The sequence below is a fragment of the Buteo buteo genome, chromosome 4, assembly GCF_964188355.1.
Source record: "Buteo buteo chromosome 4, bButBut1.hap1.1, whole genome shotgun sequence".
NCBI lineage: Eukaryota > Metazoa > Chordata > Aves > Accipitriformes > Accipitridae > Buteo > Buteo buteo.
In genome coordinates, this window is record NC_134174.1 from 58696127 (window position 1) to 58707218 (window position 11092).

The 11092-nt window shown below is 45.4% G+C and overlaps 1 long non-coding RNA gene across 2 annotated transcripts; it reads left to right on the top strand.

Moving 5' to 3' along the window:
• Window positions 1–154: 154 nt before the first annotated feature.
• Window positions 155–8370, top strand: LOC142030352 (uncharacterized). Of its 2 annotated transcripts, none has more exons than XR_012650160.1 (3): window positions 155–726; window positions 1330–1482; window positions 3191–8370. It is a non-coding gene; the product is annotated as an uncharacterized LOC142030352 (long non-coding RNA). The 2 variants fall into 2 exon arrangements; XR_012650159.1 differs by lacking the exon at window positions 3191–8370 and adding an exon at window positions 1560–2411.
• The last annotated feature ends 2722 nt before the right edge of the window (window positions 8371–11092 follow it).

Here is an 11092-nt window from a genome sequence, read left to right on the forward strand (position 1 = left end):
CTGCCCAAACGCATGGTGGGAATCGTAGTCCTTTGCGCGGCGCGGTGCCCGCCGGGAACTGTAGTTGCTGTGTCTGGGCAGCTCCGCGGCTGTGCCCCGGGCGGGGCGGGAGCGGCTCCCCCGGGGCTGCCCCCACAGCGGGGCCGGGCTGCCGGCTCACCGCCGGCCGCCGCGGGGTCCTGCGTGGGCGACCGGGCCGCAGGGCGCGATAGCCCGGCTGCCCCGGGGCCGGGGACTCGGTGGGGCGGCCGCGGCCTGGCTCGCTCCGGTGGGAGCGCGAAGAGCCGGGCCGGGCCCCCGCGGCCGCTCCCAGCCGCCCGCCGCGGCGGGGCTTCTTCGGCGGGGCGGCGGCCTTCAACCCGCGTGGGCCTGCCCGGCCCCGCGGCGTGCCGCTGCCTGCCCGCCCGCGCCCCGCCGGGTCTGCGCTCCTCCTCGCCGCGAAGCTCGGGCTTCGGGGCTTTTTTTTGTGTTTCTTTTTTTTTTTTTTTTTTTTTAAATACCCTCCCCCCGCTCCCTCAGCAGACACTGTCTAACAGACGGGTTTGGCCAGGGCGTACACGCTCCGATTTTCATTTTCGGGCAGCGCCTCGGGATTCACGACGTGAATCACGCTACTGTTTAAAATGTAAACAGTAGTAAAAGCCGGTGTCTTTCTAAACGCTGAGGGCTTAAACGTCGCCAAACCTGATCAGCCAGCGCACCTGAGATCCCCCCGCACCCCAACAGGTTCGCGTTCTGGAGGATCGCTTGCCGCTGGTGGCAGCTTCCCTCAGAAATCCCCCGCCGCGAAGCCGTGGTGTGACCCGGGGTCGGTGGAGGAAGATTCACCCGACTGTCCGTCCCCGTGTCTGTGCGATACCTCAGCGCCGTCCCGATTCCAGGATGTGCTGTAATTTTAGATTTTGCTAATGAGCTTGCCTGTGTGCCCTGCACACATTGTCTGCCTTGGCCTTTGCTTGGGGATTGACAGTTAAGGCTTGTAATCCTGCTATAACCTAGCCTCAGCAGGCAGTGACAATTCCTTTAATTGTTCTGAGATTGAAAGCTTGTCGCTTCGTACTACCGCACAGGGACTGGCCGTGGATGAATAAAATGAGGGAGAAAATTATTTTTGCTAATCATTCTTTTCCATTCTGCCTTGATGCAGCTGGCTGTGTCCTTCCCTCTGCTAGCTCAGGCACCCCACTGTGGACATGTGAGCTAGGGGATCCAAGGCTTCGGTTTGCTGGGGGACCTGTGATAAAACTTTCAACTTCCAGTAAGCGGCACCTCTCTGATAGTTAAGGCCTTTGTCTGCATTGTTCCAGAACTATTTCCTTTTTCCTCTAGGGCAACCTAGAGAAGGAAACTGATGGTCCCTCAGGTAGCCTGCTTCCACCTCACTTGAAGTCTTGCCTGTTTGTCGGGTTGGAGGCCAGCAGAGAACCTGCAGAAGCTGAGGGCGGGTCTCCTACTTCCTGCTGTTTGTGGAATCAGCTGAAGGTAACGCTTCTGGCTTGGTCTGGGGCAGCACAGAAGCGGGCTCGTTTTGTTGTGTGATTCACATATTCCACTTTCAGGTCAGAAGATTGGCATTGATGAAGCTACAAAATGGATGTGCTTGCTTGGCACATCCTTCTCTACCCTTTGAAGTGCACAGAAGCGTTCCCACTGATTTCAATGGGAAAATCTCTTTTGTCTGGTGTGCTAGTCTGTGTGCCAATTAGTATTTTGTACTGATTGGAAGGGAAAGGACTAGGGACTGACTTATAAAGACTGTGGATGTTTGTAGACCGGGGCATTTTAAACAGTACATGCAATTTGCAGATCAGTAATTTGGTAGTTGCTTGTTTGTTTGTTTGTTTTTAAAAACTGATCCAGCATCTTAAATATGGCTATGGCTAAAAATGAATGTAAAAGCCAGTTATGACAGAATCTTGCACTGTGAAACCAACAGTTATTCCTGTGGTAATGAATATGGCCTGCAGAGCAACAGAAGATGAACTGAAAGCAAGACATTGAAATCACATTGCAGGCTAGGTTTTTTGACAGTGTCCTTCACAGTGCCGATGACCACCTGGAGTCCAGCATTATGTGAGAATTGGCACTTACAGCAACCAGAGCCCATCTCAGTCATGTAGGGAATCACTTCCCAAACGCAGTTTTCCTGCCAACGGGGTTTGTTTGCTTGGTGATAAGAAACAACGGTCAACTCAGTTTGTTACTTGAGCATTTTAGTGACTGAGAAGTGGAATCTGGCATCGTGTGCTAAATCCATTTTCTTAGCTAGTCAAATGCCAACTTGGCAGCTTATCTAGAAAGCTGATAGCACTGGGGCAGGCATGATTGTGGAGATTGTTTTCGACAGTCTCTAGTAAGTCTGCTTTTAAGACACCTCTTTCCGTTGGGAAAAAACACAGTTAACACCTTCAGGACTGGATGAAAGAGAGGAGAGGCATGGGCATTGTCTACAGTTTAATATAGTAGTTTTCAAAGTGCCTTAAAAACAGGAATGGGTTTAGCTTTGAGTAAGGCTGGCATTTATTCACTAGACTGGTGTTAGCCATAGTTGATAGGAGGGGAAAGCATGGCATAGAGGACCTACTTCCCCTTGTTTTGTTGGAAGAGGAACAACAAGAGAAGATGTGAGTTTTCCAATTACAGATGAGAGACCCAATCCTTTCTTCTGCTAAAGAAAGTGTAGTTATACCCCATTTTTTGCCATTTTCTGCCTCTCTGGTCAACATGTGCTCGAATATACACTCACTTCTCTCACGGGCCTTTCCAGTTGCCAGAAATAGCTAGAAAGCTGAAATACTTTGCCAAAACCCTTCAGTCTGGGAAAAGCACTGTGCACTTGCAGTGGGACCATGCTGAGTCAGTGCATTGTCTTGGTGCCACTCCACGTAGCTGGAGAAGTCAGAACAAGACCATCCTTGCGCACAGCGTAATGATGCCCAGGTCTCAAGTAGTGTCCCCGTGGCATGCAGCTTCCTAAAGTCCTGAGACTTGACCTTCAGATAAAACCCAGTGTTACTTGACAAAGCGTGACAGTGGTATCCATGGAGAGGACAATGCGCTCTAGGTTGCTTATCCTTATTTTACTGATGTCACAAACAAGTTATTCTTGTACACTGCAGAAAGCCTCACAACCACAAAACCAGCAATAATTTTATAAATGATAAGCTTGTTTTCCTCCTCCTCTTCCCAGATACTCTGAGTGCAGCAGACAGCAGAGATGTGCATTGCTGGAATTCAGAGAGTTTTGTAACATGGCAGCCACTCGCTGAAAGCCCTGCAGATACAAAACAACACTTATTTTAAGTCTTGAGAAACATCTCCTACTAAGTAGAAGAAAAAAGCATTTAGGTGAAGCAATGTTGCTGGTCCCATTTGTTTATGAGGCTTGGTTTTTGTCTTTATACATTTTAAATGCTTTTTATTTTCATTCTGCTTTTTGAGCCTTTCAAGTTCATGTTTTCCATTTTTTCCATATGACAAGAAAGTCTGGAATCAAGTCCTTACTTTAAAAAAAAAAAATCTGGTTCAGAGCCTTGTATAATCATGTAGCTCCAGACATGGGGTGTTTAAAGCCACTTCCATGAGAATTACCCATCTTGAAGGTGATTTTCTGTTCTAAGTAAATACTTTGTTGTCAGTTTAAGAAGCTTTTTAATGACATCTGATCTGTGTTTGCTTTCCAGGCAGATGTCTGCCTCTTTAGTTCTTCCTTTCTAAAAACCTAGAGCTTGTTTCACCTCTATATGTGCTGACGAGGTCAGAAATGTAGTGTACCAGCATGACTGTGACGTGTGTTGAATAATGCATACCAATGCTTTCAAAAATACACGTGCAGATTTCATGCAATTGTCCCCTTAAGCTGCTGAGTGGTACCATGGGATACAGAGCCTGTCATCTTCTGAGACAGGAGGAGGAAGGTGGCTTGGGTTTACTGGGTGGGGTAAGGTGAGGAACAGAAAGCCTTGCGTGACTCCCTGAGGGAATCACAAATGCCTTCAGAGCCTGCAGCTTGATAGCTTGATGTTTAACCCAGTCCTTGTTTTTGGAAGGGAGTTGACAGATGAATGATTTCTTTTAGTTGAGCTTTCTGAATACACGTATTTTAAATCTGTCGTTGTTTGATGCAGTGGTATCCTTAAGCTGTACACACAAGGCAAGAAGGAGACGTCCTTATTCAGTGTGAAGATCTGCCTTTCACTGCTACATATGTAAAAGTGCCTGGAAATGTATTATCCAGGGGACACAGAAACAGCATTTTGATGGGCTGTTCTTTCTGCTCTATCTCTAGCAGTACTGTCCGGTAAATGAGAGACCCGACTGCCTGTCTTATTGCTACGTGTAAATCCCATTCTGGGCTCCCAAGCCAGATGCTCTAAACTGGCATTTCTAGGAGGTTACTGCTCTACTTGTGTGGTTTGAATCGCTTAAGTCTTTGGCCTTGTGCCTTAAAGTGCCAGCAGAGGCATGCTGTAATTGCCCGTAAATGCACCGTCTGTCATATTATTGTTTAATTATTCCAGCTTCTTGCCGCCACGCACTGCTCAGTGTCTCTCTTGCTATCTTTATTTAATTGAGTGGAAAAAATCTGAGACTTGTGCTTCGCTTACGTCACTTTGTATTTACCCAGCACCGCTGGATCCTACTATGAAGTCCCAGCTTTTGTATGCAGAAGTCAGTCTTCTGTATAGAAAAAAATAATGTCAATATGTAAAGCATATGTTAGAAAGAGAATCAATATTTTAACACATGGTAAAGTCAGACCATAAATCTCTTCACACAGTCAAATGATTGTATTATTCTCCCTTGAAACACTGCTCCTCCCCCTGAGAAACAAGAGGGGGAAAGAAAACTCTTGAATAACCAAGCCCTTGTCCTCACAATGCAGGACTGTTCTTAGCCCGTCACTCTGTGTCGCTTCTTTCTTTTCTGTCTACTAACTCTCTCTTTTCTTGTGTGTCAAATGCCTGCCTCTTCAAGACCTGTCTTTTCCTAGCCCATCCCTGTTCATCTGTTTCAGAGTATTACCGGGATGTCATCTCTTTCTTGAGATCAGCTTGTGATGACCAGCTCCGCTGCCTACTTGTTACCATTTCAAATATCCTTACGCTTCCTCCAAGCCTTGCAACCAACCCCTATTAATGTTGAAAAAATCATCTTTCAGAGCTCTTTCCAATGCTCTCCTTGTCTGTATGGCCTATAAAAAAACTTGGCAGCACGCTGACTGCTTTTCTTTCTTCATGCTCCCTGCGTCTGTGACAAATGCATGTCATTTTTCTGGTCTTACATTTTGCTTTCAGTCTCTGAATTGGAACTCTCTTTTTGTACAGCACCCCCCCCACAAGATCAAGATCAAGGCTCCTGTGCACTACCGCAATAATAATAAATATTAGGGTTGCGCACACTCACTCTGCTCTAGTTTCCATGGCTCTGGGCAGAAGGAGTTTCATGATGTCCTTCTGAAAGATCATTCTGCACCTGAAGGATCTAGTTTTCAGTTTTTTTTTCAGAAATCCTAACTGAAATTTTCCTTCACAGTTGTACTCCTATAACTCCTGGCTCCCTGACTGAGCCAGCATCATTGTTGGGGTTGTTCTTTTTGCTTCCCATGACTGAACTGTAAGATCACTCATTTCATACTATTTTCTGATTTGTTTTATTTTTCATCCATCTCTTTCCTGCAGGAAAGAGCAATTTATATAATGATTTCACTGTGGAATTGACTTCAGGCTTTACTGCTATTTGTCACCATTCAGGAAATCCATCCCTGGCTCCAGGAGAACACTCAATCCCTGCTGACAGTCTGGAAGAGGGAGAGAAAATAGATAGCAGAGCTGCAGCTATTAAGACTAGCAGGCAAATATTTTATTCCAAGTCAATTTTCCCCTCCCAAATTACTTTTAAAGAATTTTTTTCTCTTTATGAGAACGTGAATGAGGCTTGCTTGCTTGTTTGTTTGTTTTCCTGGGGACTCTCCTATTCAGCTGATCTTCATCTTCTTCCACATTTCAGACAGCAGAGCTTGCAGCAGTGACAAGATGTAATCCCGAGTAAAACTGCTTCTGCCTGTAGCCTTGGTTAACCTGCTGGCAATGATACTTGCCTGGGCATGGGGCAGCTGGCTTTTTTACACAGCTCAGCATGGATATGCTGCCACTCCCAGTCACTTTTAGGACACAGTTGAGTTGTTTACAGTAATCTTAAAAAAACTCATAATAAAATTGTTCTGCCTTCCTGGGGCCACCACTCCCAGAGACCTTTCCCCTTTCTTGGCTACTGTGGGAGACTTCTTCCTTTGGCTTTGCACCTTTATCAGCTAAAAATTGTGACAGTACAGAACTGGTTTTCTTCAGGCTCTCTCTTTGAAGGACAGGCTACACTGCTACCCTGTTGTAGCTGTTGAGGACTGGAAGATCAGAGAAGACAATGGGGAAGTGGAAGCCTGCTCCCTCTTTTATGCGGAACAGGGGCAGAATATGCCCTTTTATGAAGTTCAGCAGAGAAAAACTTGGGCTACACTTGCATTCCTACATACTGTGCCATACCAGTCAGCCTGGTACTAATCTTCACAGACCTTTGAAGGCATGAAACAACATGCAGTGTAAATGAAATCTGAGCCACACCATACCAGATTATTGGTGCCAGCCAGTTTTAGAAGGCTGACATGAGAGCCAAGTGAAACAGGTACAATGGCAGGAGATGTCTTGTACCACCTGCAGGCATGCAGATCTACAGTGCTCACACAGCATCAGAGTCCAACAGCAATGTGCGGCATGTAAAAAGCTGGTGAACCCACAGCCACTTAGGCTTGAATGCACTTTCCTGGGGAGGAAGTGGCTTTTCCCTTGGAAAGCTCAACTCCCCAGGGTCTGCATGAGGTCAATGGAAAAAGTGATTTCTTCAGAATGTGATTCAGAGTGCCTAAGCACAGGCTTATCTTACTGACTACAGAGGAAGCTTAACCTCTGTAGATCTAAACTAGCTTTTGTGAATACCCTTCCCCTCTTGCCCCTTAGCTGGGGGAGTTACGGTAGTCTGGACATGGTTAGTCCCTCGCAGGCACACTGCCTACTGAAATTCAGGTGCTGCAGACCCAGGCTAAGAGAAGCTTGTCCACCAGAGCAGAGAATGTCGTGTTGGATCCTGCTTTGTCCTTTTGAGTTACCCTGGGATGTCAGAAATGGATTTGCAAGTACCAGAAGAATTAAATGAAGTCAAGAAAGGTTAGTTTCTTTAGGGATGGCCTGACTGGAGCTGGAATAATCAGCATCTGTTTCAGTTTAACTGAGTTTTTCATTCCAGCCTTTCTTCCCTTTCAAAGTACAGACAACTGAAGCCTTTAATTTGCCCTGTCTTTCAATGCAGAGAAAAGTAGGAGTTTCTAACAGCTGATACTATCCTGTCTAGAATATCTACACTAAAAAAAATACAGTTTATTGTCTGTTGTGAATGAAAAAGCTCTTGCTTGTTTCTGTTGTTTGTAGTGTTGACTTTGAAACATAAATTGTTTGAACTGGTTGACTCTCCGTTTGTATAATTGGAGATCAGCTTGCTTGATAGCCTGCTGGATTTGCAGTTTTCCCTTGCACTAAATAAACTGAAGAACTGCTGGCCCTGGGGCAGTTAGGACACAGTGCATACTTGAAAAAGTTCGTGTGCATACAAGTAAATAAGAGAAAATAATTTTATGCATGGCATTCTGGATGTGCTGTCTCAGCATCGATACGTCCTGTCTCTCCACCTGAAAGAGCTCCTGTAAGACCTAGGAAGTCTGTTTCAAAAACTGCTAACAGCCTGACAGACATAGATAGGTGGCTAATGAGTTGAAAGTTGAAGCTGGCAGGACCAGAATTGTTTTTTACCTGATAGCTTTGCAACCCTAAATCATGCTTCTTGGTTTTGAGAACATAGGTACCTTAATCAAACTCTGTCCTTTTATCATACATTTGCTTTGTAGAACCAACTGGAAGAAAAAACAAAAATAATGTCTTGTCACTCAAGTAAGCAGACCTGACTCTGAACACATAAAAGGAACAGATGATAAAAATAGCAACGTTTTACTGTACTGTAGTCCTTCAACAGAGAACCACATTTTGAGGTTCCCCTTCTTTGCATCCTTCTTTGTATTGCAACAGCATCTCACACCAAGCAGAAGCTTTTGCTGTGGTTGGGCAGTCTCTGTTTTCAATGTGACGGATTTTGTTGTCAGCCACCCCATTGGAGTATTAGCTTCTAGACATTGACAAGGGCTCTGAATGTCTATGTGCATCCTCCAGGTATGGTTTCTGTGCCTAGCACCCTTCCTCTCTTCCCTTCAGTTCCCGAGTTGTGCCACGTATTCCAGCCTTCCCAGTTTTTGTATACTCATAATAAAGGCAGTGGAGCCAAGGTGACATTCAAGGGAAGGGTAGAAAAGCAATGACAAAGGCACACACTATTTTGATGATCAGTATGATGCTCACAAAATGAAATGGGCTTTTGTCATGCCATCAGCTTTCAAAGCATGCTTCTCTCCCCCAGAACGACTAAACCCATTGCAACCTTTGGCTAAGAGACTGACGCCAAACTTCTGGTAAACCAATGATTCAAGAAAAGGGAAAGGAATAGCATAGGGCAGGAAGGTCTGGGTAGATTGAGGTGTAGATGAGAGGAAGATAAAACCTAGGTCTGGGAATTTGAAGGTTTGAGATGTGATAGAGGGAGATTGAAATTCACAAAGAAAGTGAAACTGGGAATTAGAGTTTCGTGCTGAGACTGGCTTGCAAGGAACGGGCAGCAGGGGAGGCACAGAAGACACAGCAGAATTCAGTTTGCCAGTAAAAGGAGACAAGAAGGAAGAAAGTCAGGGGGCTAGGCAGTGAGATGAAGAACAAGAGACTGAACTAGGACCTGGTGTGGGGAACCAAAGTTGGAGGCCCTGTTGGAGGTTAAGAAAGGAGAGACAGCCTGGGGAAGGAACAGGTGATGGAGGTTTGAAAGTGGTCAGGCACAGGCAGAGGGGAAGGGAATGGAGTACCAGGGGAGAGCCATGGGTGGCAGCCCCACACAGGGCAGAGCAGAGCAGAGGGGTACGTGGGTGGAAAAGGGCGCAATGGGCTGCGCTCGGTGGAACATCCTGACTTCCAGAGCTGGAAGTGGAACAGAGCTTCCCCAATGCTGGCCTTCACGCTGGCTCCGCCAGCAAAGAATTTGCCTCTTGTGCTGTCTGCCCCAGCTCGCAGTACAGAAACGACTAGAATTGAGTGTCCTTGGATGAGGCGGCGGCAGCTGCCTGCCTGGGGGAGGAGAGCGGGCTTTCTTGTAGTTAGATGACAAGAATTTTGCAGTTGGGAGGAGGTAGTGAAAAGGCCACATGACCAAGAGAGAAAGGGTCAATTCATTAGTCTGGCAGCCACTAAATTAAGACAAGGCAAGTGGGGCTATTATATCAGAGGTATCTGAATTCAGTCAAAGATGATTCTGAAGTTGCTAGATTGATCTTGTGGTCAGCTTGAGCAAGCTTAACTAATTAATTGCTTTATTTTAGTTCATTGTGTAAGAGCTAGCTCCTAATAAATCACGCTGCTTTGTAGAAACATGCTTGAAACAACTGTGTAAATACCAAATAGCCTTAGGAATGGTCTTACGAATCCACTGAATAATCCAAATTCCAACACTCATCCCCCTCTGCTGCTGGTCTAGATGGAGGATAACAGTCTGCTGTTGCTGTGTTTCTCTTTGAATAAAAGGGGCGGAGGTCTGTGTTGGACATACAAAGGTACCAACATGGCTGATGACCCATGGACGTGCTGTGATGCAGTGTGATCCTGTGCTGATTTCAGGAACACAGGAAATGCTACAGGTGTTAAAGGAACATTATGAAGGTTGCAAAGCCAAGTGTTTAAAAGTTAGGCAATGTCCAAATGAAATTGCCAGTGAAACCTTAATTCAGAACCTGTACGCATGTAGGCTGTGAAATGCTCATTAGTTATATTTCCCCTCATGTTCATTTCAGTGTGAATGGCAGTAATTCAAGATCCTCGCACAGGTCTATGCATTTTCTGGGGCAATGGAGACTGAGGAAACTCCGACTTACTGTCTGTGGATCTATCTTAAGGAGAGGTAGGCAGCCACAAAACCACAAGGTTCAAAATATGGGCCTGTCAGTGTAGTCTCCTGATCCTGAGAGGCCCTTAACTAATACTTCTAAGGACTGTGACTCTTATACTTACCTTCTACACTGGGCCAGGTCTGTGTCGATGAAGATTTGGGGACAAACAGTGCTGATGGAGGCTGGGAGTAGGTTGGAGCTGAGCTCTCCAGCATCCAGTAGGAGGATATAAAATTAACTACTCTGTGCAGATTAAAAACAAATCTTGTGTGTATGAATTCTGCCTTTGCAAAAACGTCCGTTAGTTCTAATTGTTGGCACAAGTATTACCATAGTATCAGTCTCATCTCATAAGACATATTTAAGGAATTGCAGCAAAAGGGTGGAGTTACCAGTGTAAATTTCTTGGCTGATTCCTTGTCTAGTGACAATGGTCCTGCTCTGCTTTACATCCGCTTTTCAGTTTTATGTTTCATCATGAAAAGAGCAAACCACTTTTTTTTTGAGTATAAAGTAACATTTTCTTAGATTTCAAGTTATATTTTTGAAAGCGAAGTGAGTAGAAACAGAAGTAAAATCTCTAACAGAACCAGAGTACACGTAGCATGTATCCTTTGTACGTACTTCTTCAATGTTAAAGCAACTGGGCAGTGCGTGGCACTTTGCACACAAAGAGCCTGAGAGATGTAAAGGTACAGTACACGGTCAACAAAACATTCAGATCCTCCCTATGCGTGGTGAATTCACGCTGTGGTCTTTAATACAGAAGATGTCGTTGTATGTAGACATCCGTCTGTGTTCAAACAAGCTACAGAAGAAAGAATTCTTTCAGACTCCAAGCTTTTCAGGGCAAAGCATGTATTTCTATGTCTTGTAGGGGATCGGGGCACTGTCCGCACTGAATGTTTTACTGAGTAATAACAACAAATAAACATCCAGTCATTGTAAGAAATATTGTCACTAGGAAGTTACACCTGATTTCTGCCCTGTGACCCATTATGCCGA